This window comes from Bufo gargarizans, chromosome 3 (assembly GCF_014858855.1).
Source record: "Bufo gargarizans isolate SCDJY-AF-19 chromosome 3, ASM1485885v1, whole genome shotgun sequence".
NCBI lineage: Eukaryota > Metazoa > Chordata > Amphibia > Anura > Bufonidae > Bufo > Bufo gargarizans.
In genome coordinates, this window is record NC_058082.1 from 489139327 (window position 1) to 489163684 (window position 24358).

A 24358-nucleotide genomic window follows, 5' to 3' on the forward strand; every position below is an offset into this window, starting at 1 on the left:
TAGTCAGCAATCAATAGTAGATAGGATATATTCACAATACAATTAATCTATGTATGGACTATTAAATGCAACCATTGTCAGTGATGGTGGAATGTCATAGTTTTATGCCGTGCTACCGCCGGAACTCTGGCCCACCCTCATTATAGTCAATGGTGCCGGAGTGGACCCCCGGCGGCACTCGTGCACTAGCGGCAGCATGGATCAGGCAGGCTGTGACATAGTACATATGGCTGAAAAAATACATTTGTCCATCCAGTTCGGCCTGTCATCCTGCAAGTTGATCCAGAGGAAGGCAAAAAAAAACTGTGAGGTAGAAGCCAATTTTCCTCACTTATGGGGAATTAAAAAATTCCTTCCCGACTCCAATCAGGCAATCAGAATAACTCCCCGGATCAACAACCCCTCTCTAGTAGCTATAGCCTGTAATATTATTACACTCCAGAAATACATCCAGGCCCCACTTGAATTCCTTTATTGTACTCACCATCACCACCTCCTCAGGCAGAGAGTTCCATAGTCTCACTGCTCTTACCGTAAAGAATCCTCTTCTATGTTTGTGTACAAACCTTCTTTCCTCCAGACGCAGAGGATGTCCCCTCGTCACAGTCACAGTCCTGGGGATAAACAGATAATGGGATAGATCTCTGTACTGACCCCTGATATATTTATACATGGTAATTAGATCTCCCCTTAGTCGTCTTTTTTCTAAAGTGAATAACCCAAATTTTGATAATCTTTCAGGGTACTGTAGTTGCCCCATTCCAATTATTACTTTAGTTGCCCTCCTCTGGACCCTCTCCAGCTCTATGTCTGCCTTGTTCACTGGAGCCCAGAACTGTACACAGTGCTCCATGTGTAGTCTGACTAATGATTTGTAAAGTGGTAGGACTATGTTCTTATCAGGGGCATCTATGCCCCTTTTGATGCCACCCATTATCTTATTGGCCTTGGCAGCAGCTGCCTGACACTGGTTTTTGCAGCTTAGTTTGCTGTTTATTAAAATTCCTAGATCCTTTTCCATGTCAGTGTTACAGAGTGTTTTACCATTTAGTATGTATGGGTGACTTGCATTATTCCTTCCCATGTGTATTACTTTACATTTGTCAGTGTTAAACCTTATCTGCCACTTATCTGCTCAAGCCTGCAATCTATCCAGATCCCTCTGTAGTAGTATACTGTCCTCTTCAGTGTTAATTACTTTACACAGTTTAGTGTCATCTGCGAAAATTGATATTTTACTGTGCAAGCCTTCTACAAGATCATTAATAAATATATTGAAGAGAATAGGGCCCAATACTGACCCCTGAGGTACTCCACTAGTGACAGTGACCCAATCTGAGTATGTACTCATTGAGCCAGTTACTTACCCGCATACAGACGTTTTCTCCCAATCCGAGCATTCTCATTTTATATACTAACCTTTTATGCGGTACAGTGTCAAATGCTTTGGAGAAGTCCAGATACACAACAGCCATTGATTCACCGCTGTCAAGTCTAGAACTTACCTTCTCATAGAAACTGATTAAATTAGTTTGACATGACCGATCCCTCACAAAGCCATGCTGATATGGCGTTATTTGCTTATTTCCGTTAACCTCTTCAGGACACATGACGTACCGGTACGTCATGATGCCCTGGTACTTAAGGACACATGACGTACCGGTACGTCATGTGTTGTTTCGATCACTGCCGCCCGGCTGGCAGTGATCGGAACAAGGTGCCTGCACAAATCATTGAGCAGGCACCTAGGCTAAATGCGCGGGGGGGTCCCGTGACCCCCCCATGTCGGCGATCGCAACAAACCGCAGGTCAATTCAGACCTGCGGTTTGATGCGCTTTTTGCCGTTTCTGATCCCTGCGGTCCCTGACCGCGGGGATCAGAAACTTTACAATGCCCAGAATATATATGTTATTCCTCCCCCTGCACCCCTGAATGATATTATGTGGGCGGGTGGTGCAGGGGGAGGGTTGCGGGCGGTGCGGGAGGCGGGCGGTGCGGCAGGCGGGATCGCGATCCCCCGCCCGCCTCCCATTGCGTAATCGTTGGTGTAGAGTGGGTATACCAGGGTGCCAGCACATTGCTGGCACCCTGGTATAAACGGCTGACATCGTTGATGCGATGTCAGCCGTTTAACCCTTTCCATACAGCGGTCCGTACGGACCGCTGTATGGAAAAGGTTAACAGCGCAGGGAGCTCCCTCCCTCTCCGATCGGGGGGCTGCTGTGCCTTTGCAGCCCCCCGATGGGAGAGGGAGAGAGCCCCCAGACAGCCCCCCGACACCCCAGTCCTTACCCTTCCCCGTCTGCGAAGTTGTGGCAGACGGGGAAGGTTCCCATGGCAACAGGACGCCTGCTCAGGCGTCCTGCTGTCCATGGTGCTGAACAGATCTGTGCTGAAAGCATAGATCTGTTCAGTGTAAGTAAAATACAGTGCAGTACCCTATATAGAGTACAGTACTGTATTATATAGACATCAGACCCACTGGATCTTCAAGAACCAAGTGGGTCTGGGTAAAAAAAAAAAAGTGAAAAAAAAAGTAAAAATCAAAAAACACATTTATCACTGATTAAAAATGAAAAAAATTCCCTACACATGTTTGGTATCGCCGCGTCCGTAACGACCTGATCTATAAAACGGTAATGTTACTTTACCCGAACGGTGAACGCCATAAAAATAAAAAATTAAAAACTATGATAAAATAGAAATTTTGCCCACCTTACTTCCCAAAAAAAGGTAATAAAAGTGATCAAAAAAGTCGCATGTACGCCAAAATTGTAACAATCAAACCGTCATCTCATCCCGCAAAAAATGAGACCCTACTTAAGATAATCGCCCAAAAACTGAAAAAACTATGGCTCTTAGACTATGAAAACACTAAAACATCATTTTTTTTGTTTCAAAAATGAAATCATTGTGTAAAACTTACATAAATAAAAAAAAGTATACATATTGGGTATTGCCGCGTCCGTATGGACCGGCTCTATAAAAATATCACATGACCTAACCCCTCAGGTGACCACCGTAAAAAAATAAAAATAAAACGGTGTAAAAAAAGCAATTTTTGGTCATCTTACATCACAAAAAGTGCAATAGCAAGCGATCAAAAATCATATGCACCCCAAAATAGTGCCAATCAAACCGTCATCTCATCCTGCAAAAAATGAGACCCTACTCAAGATAATCGCCCAAAAACTGAAACAACTATGGCTCTTAGACTATGTAGACACTAAAACTTTTTTTGTTTTAAAAATGAAATCATTGTGTAAAACTTACATAAATAAAAAAATTGTATACATATTAGGTATCGCCGCGTCCGTGACAACCTGCTCTATAAAATTACCACATGATCTACCCTGTCAGATAAATGTTGTAAATAACAAAAAAAAAACTGTGCCAAAAAGGTATTTCTTGTTACCTTGCCGCACAAAAAGTGTAATATAGAGCAACCAAAAATCATATGTACCCTAAACTAGTACCAACAAAACTGCCACCCTATCCCGTAGTTTCTAAAATGGGGTCACTTTTTTTGAGTTTCTACTCTAGGGGTGCATCAGGGGGGCTTCAAATGGGACATGGTGTCAAAAAACCAGTCCAGCAAAATCTGCCTTCCAAAAACCGTATGGCATTCCTTTCCTTCTGCGCCCCGCCGTGTGCCCGTACAGTGGTTTACGACCACATATGGGGTGTTTCTGTAAACTACAGAATTAGGGCCATGAATAATGAGTTTTGTTTGGCTGTTAACCCTTTCTTTGTAACTGGAAAAAAAATATTAAAATGGAAAATCTGCCAAAAAAGTGAAATTTGGAAATTGTATCTCTATTTTCCATTAAATCTTGTGCAACACCTAAAGGGTTAAAAATGTATGTAAAATCAGTTTTGAATACCTTGAGGGGTGTAGTTTCTTAGATGGGGTCACTTTTATGGAGTTTCTACTCTAGGGGTGCATCAGGGGGCTTCAAATGGGACATGGTGTCAAAAAACCAGTCCAGCAAAATCTGACTTCCAAAAACCAAACGGCGCACCTTTCACTCTACGCCCCGCTGTGTGGCCGTACAGTAGTTTACGGCCACATATGGGGTGTTTATGTAAACGGCAGAGTCAGGGCAATAAAGATACAGTCTTGTTTGGCTGTTAACCCTTGCTTTGTTAGTGGAAAAAATGGGTTAAAATGGAAAATAAGGCAAAAAAATGAAATTTTCAAATTTCATCCCCATTTGCCAATAACTCTTGTGCAACACCTAAAGGGTTAACGACGTATGTAAAATCAGTTTTGAATACCTTGAGGGGTGTAGTTTCTTAGATGGGGTCATTTTTGGGAGTTTTCTATTATCTAAGCCTCACAATATGACTTCAAACCTGAACTGGTCCATAAAAAGTGGGATTTTGAAGATTTCTGAAAATTTTCAAAATTTGCTTCTAAACTTCTAAGCCTTGTAACATCCCCAAAAAATAAAATATCATTACCAAAATGCTACAAACATGAAGTAGACATATGGGGAATGTCAAATCATCACAATTTTTGGGGGTATTACTATGTATTACAGAAGTAGAGAAACTGAAACTTTGAAATTTGCTAATTTTTGAGATTTTTTGGTAAATTAGGTATTATTTTGTGAAAAAAAATAATAATTTTTTTAACTTCATTTTACCAGTGTCATGAAGTACAATATGTGACGAAAAAACAATCTCAGAACGGCCTGGATAAGTCAAAGCGTTTTAAAGTTATCAGCACTTAAAGTGACACTGGTCAGATTTGCAAAAAATGGCCTGGTCCTAAGGTGTAAAAAGGCTGTGTCCCTAAGGGGTTAAGATGCTCTAACATAGCATCCCTCAGAAAACCTTCAAACAGTTTACCCACAACAGATGTTAAACTTACCGGCCTATTTTAATCTTTTTAAGGCTACTTTCACACTTGCGTTCAGAGCGGATCCGTCTGGTGTCTGCACAGACGGATCCGCACCTATAATGCAAACGCTTAGATCCGTTCAGAACGGATCCGTTTGCATTACCATTAAAAAAAATATATATATTATTTTTTTTTTTTTGCTCATGATAGTGCAAACGGATCCGTTTTGATTTTACATTGAAAGTCAATGGGGGACGGATCCGTTTGAAAATTGAGCCATACTGTGTCAACTTCAAACGGTTCCGTCCCCATTGACTTACATTGTAAGTCTGGACGGATCCGTTTGCCTCCGCCTGCTGAGCAGAGCGGAGGACAAACGGTGCCAGACTGAGGCATTCTGACTGGATCCGCACTCACTCAGAATGCATTAGGGCTGGACGGATCCGTTCGGGGCCACTTGTGAGAGCCTTCAAACGGAACTCACAAGCGGAGCCCCGAACGCAAGTGTGAAAGTAGCCTAAGTCGCTGTTGTACTTCTTCCTGGGTCAGACAGGACACTTTTAATGGGGAATTTATTTCAACATTTAGCATTTCATCTGACAGTTTATTTTCCTCAGTGAATACATTGGAGAAAAAAATATTTAACAGCTTTGCTTTCTCCTCGTCGCTCTCAGCCACTCCCCCCTCATTACTCTTTAAAGGGCCGACACCTTCAGATTTATACTTTTTAACATTTATATAATTGAAGAACATTTTAGGGTTAGTTTTACTCTCTCTAGAGATCTCTCGGTCTCTAGTTTGGCCGCTTTAATTTGTTTTTTACATGTTCTATTTTTTTCCTTGTAGTTTTTCAGTGCTTCCGTGCTCCCCTCCTGTTTCAGTGAATGATATGCTTTCTTTTTTTGTCATTTATTGCTTTATTTACAGTTCTGTTTATCCACATTGGTTTCTTTTTGTTCCTTAACCTTTTATTCCCATACGGTATGTACCTCCCACAATTAGATTTTAGGATGCTTTTAAAGATATCCCATTTTGTGGCTGTATTTTTATTTGTGAGGGCTTTATCCCATTTAGTTAGGCCTATGGCCTCTATTAGTTGGCTAAATTTAGCTTTTTTGAAGTTTGGTAATTTTGTTCCTCACTGTAGAAACGCTCTTTTGAATGATAATTGGAAGGTTATTACTTTATGGTCACTAATTTCCAGGTGTCCCCCAACCTGCATGTCTGTTGTTCTGTCAGGTCTATTGGTTAATACTAAGTCCAGTATGGCCGTCCCTCTAGTCGGGTCCTGAACCAGTTGGGAGAGGTAATTGTCTTTGGTTATTGCCAAGAACCTGTTTCATTTATGAGATATACAAGTTTCAGTTTCCCAGTCTATATCTGGGTAGTTGAAGTCCCCCATAATAACCACCTCATTATGATTTGCCGCCTCGTCTATCTCATTTAGTAGTAGATTTTCTGTGGACTCTGGTATATTAGGTGGTTTATAGTAAACTCCTATTATTAATTTATCATTGTTTTTAGCACCATGTGACTCCACATGTTCATGTCCCTCACTCATATCTTCACGAAGTGTGGGCTTTAGACCGGACTTTACATAGAGGCAGACCCCTCCCCCTCTCCGGTTTTGACGATCCTTTCTAAACAGACTGTAACCCTGTACATTAACTGCCCAGTCATAGCTATCATCCAGCCATGTCTCAGTTATTCCCACTATATCATACTCCTCCTCACACATCACTAATTTCAGTTCACCAGTTTTATTAGTCAGGCTTCTGGCATTAGTATACATACATTTGCAAGGTTTATATATATTTTTTTTACCTCCTTCCATTCCTCCCCCAGTCCCATTACCTTGCCCCCCCAGTCTCTATCTGCCCTATCTTCCCCTCCTATAATGTAATTTTCCTCCCCCCAGTCCCTAGTTTAAACACTCCTCCAACCTTCTAGCCATCTTTCTCCCCAGAACAGCTGCCCCTTCCCCATTGAGGTGCAGCTCGTCCCTACGATAGAGCCTGTAGCTGACAGAGAAGTTGGCCCAGTTCTCCAGGAACCCAAACCCCTTCTTCCTACACCAGTTCTTGAGCCACTTGTTAATCTCCCTAATCTCCCGCTGCCTTTCTTGTGCGGCCCTTGGTACAGGTAGTATTTCCGAAAATACTACCTTTGAGGTCCTTGCCCTAAGCTTTTGACCTAAATCCCTGAAATCTTTTTTAAGGACTCTCCACCTACCCCTAACTTTGTCATTGGTTCAGATATGGACCATGACCGCTGGATCTTCTCCAGCCCCTCCCAGTAATCTGTCAACCCAATCCGCGATGTGTCGAACTCCAGCGCCAGGAAGACAGCACACTGTTCGGCGATCACGAACAGATTTCCCTATCTGTTCCCCTAATAATTGAGTCTCCCACTACCAGCACCTGTCTGGCCTGCCCTGCTCTTCTGGTCCCCTGCTTACCGGAGCTGACATTCCTATGACTGGCAGAGGAAGTATCCGGCTGCGGCGGTGCCGTCCCTTGACTGACATCCCCCTCATCTGCCAAACGTGCAAACTTGTTGGGGTGTGTCAGATCATGGCTAGCCTCCCTGGCACTCTTCCCTCTACCCCGCTTTCTAACTGTTACCCAGCTAGCTACCTCACTTTCCTCAGCCTCCTCTCTGTCACCCTCCTCCTCATCTACCCCAAAGAGTGCTTGCTCGGTGAGAAGCAAACTCTTTTGAAAATTGTCAATGCCTCTCAGTGTTGCAACTTGCCTGTTTAGAGACTTGTTCACCCACCGGAACAGCCAGCCAGAGAATGCTGCCGCTAGTGTGAAAGTAGCCTTAGCAATGATCTGCTGGTATAAAGCTGCTGCCAATTATCCGATGAAAAAGCAGTAATTGGATCTTTCATGCAGTCACCTAAATCATCGTTTGCTGGCGGCAGGTCATGGTGTCTAAACAGCACTCTGCTGCTGGCAAATGATTTTGTATGGCAATGAGCGATAGTATTAGCGATGACTCCTCCCCATACTGTGGAGGAGATCCCTACTTGTAAGAACCTGTTTAAAGAAATCCACCATTAAACCAGGCAAAATGCCTTGTAAAATTGGCTCACCTGAATGTAATGATATTGTTAACTTAATATTGCTTCAATATAGAGAAAACAGACTCATAATATACAGGGTGGGCCATTTATATGGATACACCTTAATAAAATGGGAATGGTTGGTGATATTAACTTCATGTTTGTGGCACATTAGTATATGTGAGGGGGGAAACTTTTCAAGATGGGTGGTGACCATGGTGGCCATTTTGAAGTCAGCCATTTTGAATCCAACTTTTGTTTTTTCAATAGGAAGAGGGTCATGTGACACATCAAACGTATTGGGAATTTCACAAGAAAAATGCTGTGAAGATATGAGATATGCAGCACCTGAAACTACGGATACTGGAAGCCTGTGATAGCATTTCTCCTGCGGTGTTGCTCTCAGTGTGTGAAGAGTGGGAGAAGAGAGTTGCATTGACAATCCAACACAATGGGCAGCACATTGAACATATTTTATAAGTGGTCAGAAACTTGTAAATAACTCATGAAAGAATAAAATTACGTTAAAACCAGGCGCACCATTGTTTTTCTTGTGAAATTCCCAATACGTTTGATGTGTCACATGACCCTCTTCCTATTGAAAAAACAAAAGTTAGATTCAAAATGGCCGACTTCAAAATGTCCACCATGGTCACCACCCATCTTGAAAAGTTTCCCCCCTCACATATACTAATGTGCCACAAACAGGAAGTTAATATCACCAACCATTCCCATTTTATTAAGGTGTATCCATGTAAATGGCCCACCCTGTATATTGAAATGAGCAGGTAAGTGCATCCAGGGTGTGCCTCAGCAACTCAAAACACCCTTGCTCCTCCTACTTCTTCTGTCAGCCCCTCCCTCTCCTTAATTGGCAGGGCCAGGCAAGTTGACTATGCAGGAACCTGGCCCTGTCAATCACGGAGAGGAAGGGTGTGGCAGAGAAAGTAGGAGAAGCACTTGGTGTACTTAGCTTTTTGTTTGTATATATATTAAAAGTAGTTTTAATCTGGATTAATAGTCATGTTGAAGTAGCATTACAAGGTATTATGTCTGATTTAACAGTGAATTTATTGACTCCCTTTAGGTTGAGTATCAAAAAATCTAAAAATTAACAAAAATAGACTAGCAATAAAAAAACATTACTTTCATTAAATTAAAGTTTTTCCACAGCTTAATTTTAAATACACAATTTCACTATTTTAGCTGCAACATCAAATATTCCTAGGCTCCATTTATTACTTGAGAATTTAGTTTTATACTGTATACAGTATTCTAGAATTCTGCTCATTTTACCATTTTTTTTCTACCAAAATAACAACACTTTAAAGTAACTTTGCCACAAGTCCTCCCTGTTAACCTTTGTTAGATGTCACTTATAAAAGAATTAATGAAGATTGACCCTACTGTCACCTCTCTTTACCTCCCCAGTACAATCCATTACTCTGTCACTTTAATATGTTTCACTCATCCATTTTAGCTGTGGCTTTAGATGATGTTCTGAGGATTAACTGGTTCTGCCCTGGAATAAGTTCTCACCTACTATAGTCGCAACCTGCTGTGCGCACATTTAGAAAACACATGCAAAGGTGTACTTTATTAGTTTTCAAACCTTTTTTTAAACATTTCTTTGATTACAGTTTTGGCACGGTGTCTTAGCTTGTGCGTGCTTCAGTCCTAGTCAGTGGGAAGCACATTAGGGCAGGAAGAGCTGAAAAGAGGGATTAGTATGGGTAGATGTAAGATCAGGTGAAGAACAGTGGGTTACTATTCTTGCTATGACTGTTAGTTTAGAAATAATTACCCCTGTACTTAGCATGCTGGTTTTAAGAGAAATTTGTTATGTTCTGTTGGTACATATTAACACCCAAAATCTAGTGACAGAGGAGCAGTTAATCTTTCATGTTAGCTTGTAAATCTTGGTGGCATGCTGCTCATAAAACAGGCTTGTAAACTTACAACCATACAACTTGGTATAATTATAGATTTGGGACGATAAAGTAGACTGATCAGGTTCAACCCTCGAATATTATGGGTTGAAACTGGGCTTAGATCACATGCCCCTAAGTATGGCACATGATCCTGGAACTGCCCGCAAAATAATTAGGTAAAAAATTAGGTAAAAAAAATGAAGGCAAAAAAATCATCACAATGTAGTACTTGCAAGACTCGGCCCTGTGTGTGAGATGAGATTAAAAAATAAAAAATAACCGGATAACCCTTTAACTTTTTGACTGATATTTAAAGATTTAAGTAAGTTAGGACACAATTAATAAGATGGGTCAAAACCCTTATCTTTTTATGGATATGGACACCATATGGATTGCCAACATATGTGCATTAGAGGACAACTTAGAAAGACAAAAGAAAAAGCTGCTAGACTTCTGTATCTACAATGCTTTAATTCTGGCTGCACACTCACTAACAGGGATGGACGAACCTGGACCGCACTGTTTGGGTTCGTAAGGAACATTACGGTGTCTGGGTAACCAAACCCGAACACGGACATTGGTGCGGAAGTCTGTGGTCTTTGTTCGGGGTTAAAATAAAGCTAGCTGAACGGCTTCAGCACAGCCAATCAACAAGTGTTTAAGCGGTGAGCAATTGGATGACTTGGATGCCAATGCACCATGTGACCCTGGATGCATAAATGCTGGATCTCGTTGTAGTGTAGGGACAGTGTTAGGCTTTTATTTTTATTAATAAGTCTATGGGTGACCTGTAGGTACTTAATTGGGCTGTTCAGTCTGTGGTTGACCAGTAGTCATTTTTGGTCAGTGCAATACTAATCCTTTGCACTAGTGATACAGAAATACAGTAATTAATTGGGCTGTTTATTCTATGGTTTACTTGGGGTTCAAAACACTGTATTTTCATCTGTCTTACTGTTATAAGACAGTCAATCAATCTGTTAATTTTGTTGGTGACATAAAGCAATTTTTGGGAGTTCATCACACTGCATTTTCATCTGTCTAGGCTACATTCACACGTCAGTATTTTCCTATATCCTGATTTTCGGTTTTTGCGGATCCGTTGTTCCTGAAAATGTTTCCGTATGTCATCCGTTTTTTGCGGATCCGCAAAAAACGGAAACATGTATAACTTTCAATAATCAAATAAAGTTGTTTGGAATTCATTGAAAAAAAAATTGAAAAAAAAAATTAAAAAGAATTTGTTATGTGTTTCCAGGAACGGAATCCGCAAAAAACGGATGACATACGGAATGACATCCGAATGTCTTCCGTTTTTTGCGGATCCATTGACTTTGCATTGTACCAGGATCAGATCAAACGGAACAGATCAGGAAAGAAAAAACGGACGTGTGAATGGACCCTAACTGTAATAGTAGATTTAATCAATCTGTTAATTGTGTTGGTGACAAAAAGCAATGTGTTGGGGTTTATCACACTGCCGTTGCATCCGTCTCACTGTAATAGGAGAGTTAATCAGTCTGTTAAATGTGTCGGTGAACTATAGCCATTTTTGGGATGCAAAACATTTCAATTTCATCCCGTGACACAGAAATACAATTGTTCATCTGTCAGCCAATTTGGTGGGTGACCTTAAAAAAATGAGAGGAGCATAAACTAGGGGACAAGGCCATAGTTGTGGTGTTGTTGGTGTTGGTGGAGCTTCTGCTGTAGCGAGAGGATGTTGTCAATCTGTGCCAGCTAGACACTCAAATGAAACACCTTCCTCTTGTTCATGCAATCGATAGGAGGTTCTGCATCATTTTGTAGGCCCGAATACTGCTCTATGAATGGTGAGGCCAGAACAAGTAGCAGCAGTAGCAGATTGAAATGCTGACAGTGGCTCCAGTTCCATATTGTCTCCCACCCAGTCCCCTGCTGAAAGCGCAAAGTTGGCACCGGCAGCACATGGGCATCTGTCTTCCACATCAACCCCTGCTGAGCCCCAAGTCATGCAGCAGTCATGCTTTTAGATGATTCAGCCAGCAGGGTTTCTGTGACCTATCCACCTAGCCCTGCCCCAGAAGTGGAAGAGATTGAATGCACTGATGCCCAATCACTTATGTTTGAGGAGGAGGACATGGGAGAACCAACCCAGAGGTGTCAACTGCTGCAGCTTTCTGCAGTGTGCAAAGCAGCAAGTAGAGCAGGGTGAGAAGTGGGTGGAAGATGATGTGGAGGATGATGAGATCCTATACCTCACCTGGCATCCAGGTCATCCAAGTGATATGTGCAGTTTGGAGGAAGAAGTGGGGGTCATGCAGCCACACAGCAAAAGAGTAAGCAGGGTGCAAAAGCAGAGTGGCCGGCCCCTAGCCAGTATGCCTGTTACTACCCAATGCGCAGAGGGACAAAGCACACCAAAGCCATCTCAGTTCCCTGGCATGGCAGTTCTGCAGGAAATATGCTGACAACAAGACTCCAGTGGTTTGCACGCTATGCAGTCAGAGCCTGAAGCAAGTCATAAATGTTCTAAAACTGAGCACCACCTGCATGACCAGGCATCTAACTGTAAAGCATGAACTGCACTGGAGAAGACACCTAAAAAAAAATAATAATATCTGAGGCTCCTCCTGATTCCTCTTCTGCTTTGGTCTCAGCCTCTTCTTCCCCCTTTGGAGTTACAGGGCCACCTGGCATCCCTCAAAGTGAGGATGTGACAGCAACAACGCCACTACCACCAGAGTCAACGAGCATCTCCCTACTGTCCCATGGAAGCGCTCAGCTGTCCATCCCCCAAACACTGGAGGGAAAGAGGAAGTACCCCCCTACACACCCAAGAGCCCTGGCCCTGAATGCCATCATTTCCAAATTCCTGGCCTTTGAAATGTTGACATTCCGTCTGGTGGAGCTGGACAGTTTTAAAAACTTACTGACGGTGGCTGTCACATGGTACATGGTTCAGAGCTGCCACCACTTTTCCAGGTGAGCCGTCCCTGCCCTGCATGAACAAGTGGCAGAAAAAAAAAATTTGGTTTATGCTGCACAATGCCATCAGTGGCAAGGTCCACATAACTACCTATACGTGGTCTAGTAAGCATGGACAGGGACGTTATATCTCCCTAACTGCCTACTAGGAAAATGTAGTAGTGTCTAGGCCTGAGGCATAAAGCAGTTTGGTGCATATCCTACCGCCACCGAGTATTGCAGAAGGTTACTCAGTGCCTTCTGTTGCCTCCTCCTCCTACTCTGTTTCCTCCTCTTCTTCTTCCTCTACCGCCTCCTCATCATGTCAGTGCAACACCTACACCACCAACTTCAGTACAGCCAGGGGGAAATGACAACAGGCTCTTCTGAAACTCATATATTTGCGGGAAAACCCCCACACCATGCATAAGCTGTGGATGGGCATGGAATAGCAGTCCAATGTGTGGTTGAAACTTAACCTTGCACATGCTGGAGAGACTGTGTGAGCAGCAGAAGGCAATAGTAGAGTTTCAGCTGCAGCATGCAAATGTGAGTCATTCTGAGGAACAGCACCACTTCACCACCTACGAGTGGGCCTCCATGTGGGATGTGTGTGCTGTGTTGCGCTGTTTCTCAACATGGCCTGCGCCGATGACGTCGTCCTCTGCGTTACTATCCTGTGACCACCTCCTTCTCCTCCACTTGGACCTCCACCTCCTAGCTCAAGATTATTATTTGTTGTATTGGCAGAGTAGAGAAGTAAACTGGCTGCACCTAAAAAAATGGCTGTTGATTAACAGAAAGAAAAAAAAGAAAAACAGAGTTGGCTTCCTCCTCCGCCTCTTCCTCCTAAACTTCCACAGCCTCCTCAACTTCCTACTCCACTTGGACCTCTGCCTCCTGGTTCAAAATTATTATTTTTATTTTATTTTTTCTATTATACATTAAGTAATTTCCCTATTGATGTTTGTTTGCAGGGCAATTGTACTACTCTTAACCCCATTTGGGTTCCTTTTGCAGCCCTCTAACCCTTTCCCGTCGGACCTAAACAACCAGGGTTTGCACAGCACTAAAACAAATTATTTTCTCAGTATTAAAACACAGGAAAAACTACACACATGGGATATTGTTATAATCGTAATGACCCGGAGAATAAAAGTAACAGGTCAGTTTTACCACATAGTAAACTATGTAAAAAAAAACAACAACATATAACTGTGGCAGAATATTTTTGGGGAATTTTTTCCAGCTTCCCCCTATATTGTATGCAATCGTAAATGGTGCCATTACAATGCACATCTTGTTATGGCTTTGGGAGGGCTGGGAGTTAAAAATGAAAAATCACCCGGTCTTGAAAGGGTTAATATGATGAGTGCTGTGTTACTAGTTATTTTTAATTACGTGCAATTACAAGTCTTCAGATCCAGGTTCTGGTTTGAAAACTGTAGAAAATATATATAGTGGGCTTTTCTATTTAGCTCACTGGTCCGAGCAAGTCGAATGCTATAGAGTCCTAGACAGACTTTAAGGTTGCCCACCTCCTCTGTGTCGTTTTTTTCTCATTCAGGGTTTTTATTGAGATTTTCGGGAGGTGGGGAAGGGTGGGGTTAAAGACCTGTACGTCACAGACGGGCATTACGAAACTCATCTGACCCCCGGAAAGTTTCCCAAGGGCCCCAAGTGCGAACAAATCGAGAATTGTCCAGGGGGGAAATTGGGAAATTGAATGAGCAAGTAAAACAACCCAGGAGAGGTTGGGACATTAAATCCCATTTATTGCGGAGAAAGGCATACTGGATCCATACCTTAAGTACGTTACACCCAAAGGGGCTTAATAGGGAATATGAGGTGATGAGGATGTAAGCTGCAATATGTACTGATTTTTATGAATTTTTTCTTGCAGGTAGCAAATCAAAGATGAAATATGAGCTGCATCAAGTTAAGCTACTGTTTATTTATACACTGATGATTATTGTTTTCTAGTGGTATGGTGATTTGTTATTTTGTAACTAGAAAATGACGTCTAGTTGCTATGGAATCATGTAACTTACTGCCCGCAGATGGGCGTCTGATGTCATTGATTATGTGATTTGTATTGTTATATAAAGATGGAGATTTACTTTCTATGTTTATGCTGATGACAGCTGGATAAGCTGAAACGCGTCCGTGTATTAATTGGATATAATATGCAATAATAAAACCTTGAAGTTCGTTTTAAGCACTTGCTGGGATTTGCTTTACTTACGTTGTGGTCTCTTGTCCTCCCCCTGCAGGTGCGCCTTTGGTCGAGGTGCCAGCTATTCTCTGGATTACTACACAAGTTATAGGCTGGAAAGATATCCTCTTAAATAAGTGCACATTTGAAAAGGTTTATGAAAATATCTTAAAAGAGGTATTTCGAAAAGTAAGCATCATATTCTGTCAAAAAGAGAAATAAGATAAATGTTTTTATGAAATGAAAAGAATAATAAAAAAACCTTTCAAATAACACAAGATTACACTTTGCAGAGGAAAATAAAACAAGCATAAAACATGTTTTAAGTTCAGTGTTGTCCCCCTTTAAAAAATAATGTGGAATGGTGGAAAGGAATAAGGATATTTAAGCTATTAAATGCCATCTTTTCTGTTGTATTTACAAAGGAAAGTAAAATGTCAGGTGAAATGCTTAGGGATAAAGTAAACTCTCCACTAAATGTCATCTGTCTTACTGAAGAATAAGAGCAGAGACAACTTAAAAAGACTAAAATAGTAAAGTCATAATGGCTTACACAACTAATGAACAGACTCCTACCTTCCATATTAAAGGACTGATTAATAAAGTAATTTCCAAACATACTGTAAATGTTGCAAAACTAAAAAGAGGGCCCCCATTTCCATTTAGTCAATGTAAAAGTTCATCTTAAAGATTTTTTTTAATGTGCCCCCCCCATTAAAACTCAGCATTTATTAAATCAAACATAAAATTGAGAAAAATAGAGGATAAATAATATAGCCTAAAAGGAGATTCTGTCATGAACCAGCAGGTGTGAATCAATTGTGTCACGTGTCCTACCTCCTCTAAGGGCATTGTCTAAGTGAACCCCTAGATCTTCAGAGTACCCCTGATGGTGGGGATAGACTTTCCCGAGGGGAACACCAGGTCGCTACCTCTTGAGGAGGATAGGCACACGAGGCAGCTGGTCCAGGCAGAGCAGGAGGTACCTAAGAAAGGTACCAGAGGTGCAGGACCGAAGAACGAGGCAGAGGTGTAGTCAGACAGGAAAAAGGTCAGGGCAGGCGGCATAGGTACCGATCAGACAATCCAACTTGGCAACAGGAGAGTCAAGGCAAGCAGATAAGGATCTAACAGGTAGCAGAGTCAGGATACGAGTAAGGAACACAGGAACACTAGCGGAAAACAGGAACCATAGCAGGACACAAGGACCTTGACACTGAGGCATCTTGGAAGGGGGCTGAACCACTTATCTATGTGCAAGAGGGCTGGTATAGGTCAGCGAGGTCACATGACCTAACCCATAAAGCCCAGTAAGTGACGTGCACCGGCCCTTAAGGAAGTGCTGCAGGAAAAAAGCAGCAAGCATTCTGTGGCCAGGGCTGAGAGTAAACTGTGAAGCAGATCCCAGAACAGCAGCACCCACACAGAGAGAGCCTAGTACTGCAGAGGTGAATGGGAAGCACCGGCCACAGATCACTGCTGAACACGGCACCCGGGACCGCGGCGGTAAGCAAGGGAACAGCGGCGCACAGCAGCCACGGTTACAGATTATAAAGTAATGGGAGTACAGTCCAGTAATTAAAATTATCTGGATTAGAGTTGTCTGGATTCTGGAGGTCAGTGATGTCATATTATTATGTGTGACTGCTCCCTAGACAATGACAAGAGTATTTGGAGACACAGTGGCAGGAAAGTGATTTTAGTAAAGTTTGCTATTGCTAGATTCAGCAGTAGCCCCCTCAGATTAAGTCTCCCTAGGTAAGTCTCCTCATAGAGTCTTTGCAACAATTTCAGAATCACAGGCTGAATCAACTTTCCCTATTAGGGCTCATTCAGACAACTATATATTTGTGTTCACATCTGTTCCACAATTTTGCAGAACGGATGCGGAACCGTTCTTTTCCATGGGACCACAGTGGGCTGTCCACATCTGTACTTCCGTTCCATGGTACCACAAAAAAGATAGAACATGTCACAGGAGAAAGACGACATGATCTACAAAATGTGGAACATACGGTACATGGCCTGTATCCATATTTTGTGAATCAGGGGCGTAGATAAGGTAGGGGGATAGGGGGGTTCAAACCCCCCCCCCCCCCCGAGTGTCTATCCTCCTAACCTGCCAGAGGACGGCCGGGGCGTGCCGCTGCCTGCAATAGCAGCGCGGGCAGATTTATTGATCAAAAACAAGTTAATTTTATATATGTTTCACATCCCATTATTTCCATTTTCCACTCTTTACCCAAAATTCATAAACCAGGTTTTCCCCCATCCATGCGGCCTATTGTAGCCGGCATAGGCTCATTTTTGGAGTGATTGTCTGCGTGGGTTGACAGTTTGTTGCAGCCACTTGTCCAGACCATCCCAGGTTTTCTTCTAGATACTAGAACTGTACTTCAGTCCTTTCATCAATTTTCCTGGAAACCGGAGTATGTCTGGATAACTGCAGATGTTACATACCTATACACTGTCATCCCTCATCATGCAGCCATAGTCTCCTTACATTGGTTCCTGAATACTTATGCTGATTTTAGTTTAGAATTTCAAGACTACATATGCGATGTTGTCTTTTTTCTACTTAAACACAATGTATTCATATTCAACCACCGCTATTTCCTCCAACGTACTGGTGTTTCCATGGGGGCAAAGATTAGAAGAGAGAGAGAAGAAAGAAAAATAAGTAGTTTGAGAGACAGAGAGACATAGACTCTGGAGCACTAGTGTAAGTAAAAGTAATAGTTAAAAAAGAAAATCAAGAAGATTCAAAGCCCACCCCAGGCTACAGACAGCATCAATTCATATATTTAGTCCAGCCCCCAGACTCTTAAGAATTGAGGGAACTGGCCACCACCAAGCTGGTCCACATCACTTATTGTGCAGGCTGCATGGTTTGATGTATTTTTTCTAGTCTCTCACACTCTAGTCTCCTCAACAATAAAGAAACGCAATTTCTTATGGAAATTACAAGAGTAAGCTAGCATGGGATGTGTCATGTGTGCCATAGACTGTCACTCCAGACTGGACATGTTTTTTCCATATGGTGTCAAACAACTAAATCAGTATTGCTCAAGGTAAAGGATTGGTTTAGGAATGATATGGCTGGTATATTTTTTTCAAACCCTGGTGGTGTCTGCTAGATAAAGTCTTATAATTTGAGAAAGCTGACCCCCCCCCCAGGAATAAAAAATTATCTACGGCCCTGATCTGAATGAGCCCCTAAGCAGCTGTGTGGAGATGTACACTTTGTGGTAAAATTGACCTGTTTGTTATCTTCATTCGCCAGGTCAGTAAGGTTACAACGATACCACACTTGTATAATTTTTCTTGCGTTTTAATACTGAATTATTTTTTTTAAACATTTGAGGAAGAAAAATGTTGTTTATAACCATATTCTGACCCCTATAACTTTTTTTTAGTTATGTGTACGGGGTTGTCTGAAGGCTCATTTTTTGCGGGACAATCTGTTCCTTTCAGTGATACCAATTTGAAGTGTGTGTGACTTTTTGATCACTTTTTATAAAAATATTATTGGGTAGTTGAAGTGATAAAAATGGCAAATTGGCTGTCTTTATTTTTTTCCCGTTACGCCATTTGCCGTATGCCATTAATATTGTTATATTTTAATAGTATGGGCATTTTCGCATGTGGCGATGCCCATGATGTTTATTTTTTTATTGTTTAAGTATTTTTAATTAAAGGAAAGGCAGTTGATTGGAACTAAAATTTTTGGTATTTTTTTTATATTTGCAAAAACTTTTTTTTTACTTTTTTTTAAGTCACCTTGGGTGACAATAACTGTCAATCATTAGATTGCCTATTGTGTTCATTGATTTCTATATCAACACAATTGAACACTTCATTTGCACTATAACAATACAATGCTTCCACCTAGTGGTCTGTATTGGTATAGTCATCTACCCGTAATAGGCACTGAAGCCTACTTGAGGATTCAGCCTATTAGATAAATGTAACAGGTTCTCCGATCTCAGCCGGGGAATGCTCTTACCGGAGTGGAAGTGCACAACTTCTGCTTCCGGACTGCGCAGATGCTGTGGTCACATTTGACCACGACATCTGAAAGGGAAAATGTATGTGATTTCAAATAGCAGAAACCCGGCGGCTATGGTGCCCGCTGAACAGACTACCGCTGTACATGTACGGTGCGGGTCCTTAAAGGGTTAAGTTATACATGCAAAGCCTATTCAGTTATAATATTAATGCATTATATTGGAGATATTCCAATGGACATGTCCAGACCTGTCTGGACGCACTCAGGCTGATGTCAGCAGTAAGTATGTAAGGCAAGCTGGACAGATTTTGATAAAGTGATCTGTTATAGTGCTATCAGTTTTCAAACTTAAAATTAATAAACGTAAATGTGTTAACGATCCAGACAATTTCTGCTACATATGTGGCAAATACACTACTTCTGATCAGCGCAAGAATCTGACAAAGCGAGTGCGTCTTGCAGGTTGGGATGCATTTGTGCTAGCAGTGCAGAACTTCCTTGGGAACAGACGAGCTGCAAACTATGCTGAATTAGTAGACAACATGCTTACAGCATATGAACAACTTGGCCGCCGAATGTCATTGAAAGTGCATTTCTTACATTCTTGACTTTTTCCCACCCAATTTGGGACACGAAAGTGACGAACATGGAGAGCGCTTCCAAGATATTTCTACAATGGAGAACAGGTATCAAGGCTGCTGGAATCCCAACATGATGGGGGACTACTGCTGGTTTTTGTAATGTGAAAATATGACCGTTCACAAATGCAAACGCAGATGCCTGAAGCACTTTTAACAGTACTGGGCCTTCCTCAAGTAAGACCTTTAAACTGTAAAATGAGACTTTTTGAAATTTTGCTATTCCATTAGATTTTCATACACTGTTTACTACGCAAACTGTAGATGTAGTTCAGGTAATTGTTGGAGTAAAACTCGTTCTGTTCAAAATTATTTAATGCTTTCCAAGTGCTTCATTTAGGCATACTTATGCATAGCAAAATTTTGTGATGTCTTACAAAAATACTGACTTCGGATTTGCAATCCGCACACTCGATTTAGTATAGGACAACATAGACAACATTTTTTTTGTTGTTGCGTGGTGTAATATATATATTTTTTGCCACTAATGCACGCCAAAAAGGGCTTTAGAATATATAGCTGCTGAATGGCAAATAGGCCCTTATTTTTTTACACTTACACACTCCACAAAAGGCTTTAGTACATATAACTACACCGATGAACGGCAAATAATATATATTTTTTGCCACTAATACATGCCAAAAAGGGCTTTTGAACATATAACTGCACTACTGAACGGCAAATAATATATATTATATCTATCTTGACAACCTCTTTAAAATATGTTATGGTGGGAAATACTTAGCCTTGACTCTTATTCTCCCCCTCCTCTCCTCCTCCCCTCCCCCTTCCCCCTTGTTATTGTATCAAAAAACTTTCCTTCATCTTTAACTTAGCGGATTGGCTTTTGTTGGTAATTAGTATTACCTACATACATTCCCCATAAAATAAATTTACATACACATAATACATACATATAATATAATACATAATGTGTGGTTTTGTGGAGAACAGGGGTTAATGTTGAATATTGCATACTACCTAGTCTGTGGAATGCATATGCGCTCCACGCGCATCAATGTGTGTGGAACGCATTGTGTTCCACGATTAACTTTCAGTTTGGGACGTCATTTCCGGGTTCCCCCCGCGCTGTGGATCGCATTTGCGCTCCAAAGTGGCGTTTATCGTGATATTGGCTGGATTATAGTGGTAGAGATGTAAGGAATGGTCGCCACTGAAGGAGTGAATCTTCCCCACAGTGGGATAGAGTTTATTTATAACTAATTTAAGGTACTTATAGCATTTCTTTAAATGGAGGTGATTAGGTAGAAGCCAGGAAGTATGGGGGAGGAGTCTTAAGGGATGCTTCCTTTATAAGGAGCAAAGTTTGAGCAACATATAGATGCCATACATTTGAACCTTACTTAGGGTCTACTTCCCAACTATAGGGATATTGTCTGGAGGAGATATCAGACCGATCAACATCGGACTGACTCCCATATACTATACTACCCCATGAAGAACCAATGAGAATACTGGGGAAACGCAGCGTTGGGGATATTTTTGCTTCTTGTTTGTGTCCCTTGACCCACCTAACAGGACTATATTTTCTTTATGGTTCTCACGGGACTACCCTGTGCATGAGAGAGTTTATCTACTATTTGGAACAACATTGAACTTTTTTCAGGTCAAGTGCAAGGTTTGATATATATTGGATGGAACCGGCACTCAAACAATCGGAATACACGTGGGATAACACCCCAATTAAGCAGTTAGAGCTCCTCTGGTTTAATCATGGACATTTGGAACCACGTGGAATTGAAAAGGCAAACAGCCAAAGCATATAATTTTGAAGGGAATATGACTAGTAACCAATCCCACGTGTATTCCGATTGTTTGAGTGCCGGTTCAATCCAATATACACTCACCTAAAGAATTATTAGGAACACCATACTAATACGGTGTTGGACCCCCTTTTGCCTTTAGAACTGCCTTAATTCTACGTGGCATTGATTCAACAAGGTGCTGATAGCATTCTTTAGAAATGTTGGCCCATATTGATAGGATAGCATTTTGAAGTTGATGGAGATTTGAGGGATGCACATCCAGGGCACGAAGCTCCCTTTCCACCACATCCCAAAGATGCTCTATTGGGTTGAGATCTGGTGACTGTGGGGGCCATTTTAGTACAGTGAACTCATTGTCATGTTCAAGAAACCAATTTGAAATGATTCGAGCTTTGTGACATGGTGCATTATCCTGCTGGAAGTAGCCATCAGAGGATGGGTACATGGTGGTCATGAAGGGATGGACATGGTCAGAAACAATGCTCAGGTAGCCCGTGGCATTTAAACGATGGCAAATTGGCACTAAGGGGCCTAAAGTGTGCCCAAAAAACATCCCCCACACCATTACACCACCACAAGCCTGCACAGTGGTAACAAGGCATGATGGATACATGTTCTCATTCTGTTTACGCCAAATTCGGAATCTACCATTTGAATGTCTCAACAGAAATCAAGACTCATCAGACCAGGCAACATTTTTCCTGTCTTCAACAGTCCAATTTTGGTGAGCTTGTGCAAATTGTAGCCTCTTTTTCCTATTTGTAGTAGACATGAGTGGTACCCGGTGGGGTCTTCTGCTGTTGTAGCCCATCCGCCTCAAGGTTGTGCGTGTTGTGGCTTCACAAATGCTTTGCTGCATACCTCGGTTGTAACGAGTGGTTATTTCAGTCAACGTTGCTCTTCTATCAGCTTGAATCAGTCGGCCTATTCTCCTCTGACCTCTAGCATCAACAAGGCATTTTCGCCCACAGGACTGGCGCATACTGGATGTTTTTCCCTTTTCACACCATTCTTTGTAAACCCTAGAAATGGTTGTGCGTGAAAATCCCAGTAACTGAGCAGATTGTGAAATACTCAGACCCGCCCATCTGGCACCAATAACCATGCCACGCTCAAAATAGCTTAAATCACCTTTCTTTCCCATTCTGACATTCAGTTTGGAGTTCAGGATATTGTCTTGACCAGGACCACAACCCTATATGCATTGAAGCAACTGCCATGTGATTGGTTGACTAGATAATCGCATTAATGAGAAATAGAACAGGTGTTCCTAATAATTCTTTAGGTGAGTGTATATCAATACAGCACAGAATTAGGGGTGTGTCTTTTTGAACCTGTGCACCATTTGTGATAATCCAGAGTGAGCCATCTGCTTATCATCCATTGTTAATCACAAGTGCAATGATTGTAAGGGTTTAGCCACCAAGAGGTGGGGTCGCCCCTTTCGGAACGGGGGCTCTGCATGTAGGCAGGGAGAGATTTAGGGGTGAAATAGGGATACATATGTTATTCCCAGCAATACTTGGATCCAGAGAGTCATTTAGGACACATCAAACATCAAAAGGAGTAAATATAAAAGACATGCTAAATCCCATCCTTTCATGATATCCTGTGTCAACAAATCGTGAGTAAAGGACATCTAATGTCCCACCTCTTGGTACACCTGTTTATAATCCAGATCATATATTGAGCACACTTGCCTATAACTTAGACCCTATATGGTACAATATTTGATTTGGTATGATCTAAAATTGCACTACTTGTAGAGGTTTTCATATTTTAACATATGTCCAATAAAAGGCATATTTTAAGTAAGGGAGGTTAATTTGGTAAGTGTTCCACTAACAGACACCAAAAAGGGCTTTAGAACATATAACTGCACTGCTGGACGGCAAATAGGTCGTTATGTTTTTCCACTTATACACCCTAGTGTTGAGTGAGTATGCTCAGCACATCGCAGAGTTTGGCCGAACACCACGTGTACTCGAGCAAGATGCTCGTGTCAGTGTATTTAAATCTAATTTAGCCTCTATTTCTTTGCAGAAGATCGCTGTACAGTGAGGGAATCCCTCAGTGTGAGTCCACGGCTTAGTAGTCCCTGCTCTGACTCCATATATAGATATGTCCATATATGGAGTCAGTGCTTGGGGACGCCCCAGTGTATTTAAATCTAATTTAGCTTGTATTTCAAAAATAGTTTCTGCCAGGATTCAAACTCACAACCTTTGCATGAGAGGCAAGGCACTTAACCACGCAGCTATAATAGCTGCATAGCTAATAGCTAATAGCTAATTGCTAATTGCTTTAAAAAAATAAAAAAATAAAAAAGATAAAGAAAAATATGAGACTGCTACTGTACTGTACTTCTACTGAGACCTAAACAGTGACTGGCTATGCAGCTATATAGTGTAGTGCTTGACGTTCTGGACTTTGATGCAGAAGCTGTGAGTTCAAATCCCATCACAAACGTTTTTTGAAATAGAGGTTAAATTAGATTTATATATTTTATATACGTATTTTTTTGTAATTGTGAAAAATGTATGGCACAAAATAAATGTGCCTGGGGTTCTCCCATTGACTTCCATTGTGCTCAGGTGCTCAGTAGAACACCCGAGTATCACTTCACGAGCACTTTGGTGCTCGATCAACACTAATACACTCCACAAAAGGCTTTAGAACACATAACTGCACAGCTGAAAAGCAAATATTATATATTTTTTTTGCCACTAATACACTCAAAAAAGGGTTTTAGAACATATAACTGCACTGCTGAATGGCAAATAGGCCCTTATTTTTTGCCAATTATACACGCCACAAAAGGCTTTAGAACATATAACTACACCGCTGAATGGCAAATTTTTTTGCCCTATAAGACGCACCCCCCTCAAAAGTGGGGGAAAATAGCACTGCATCTTATG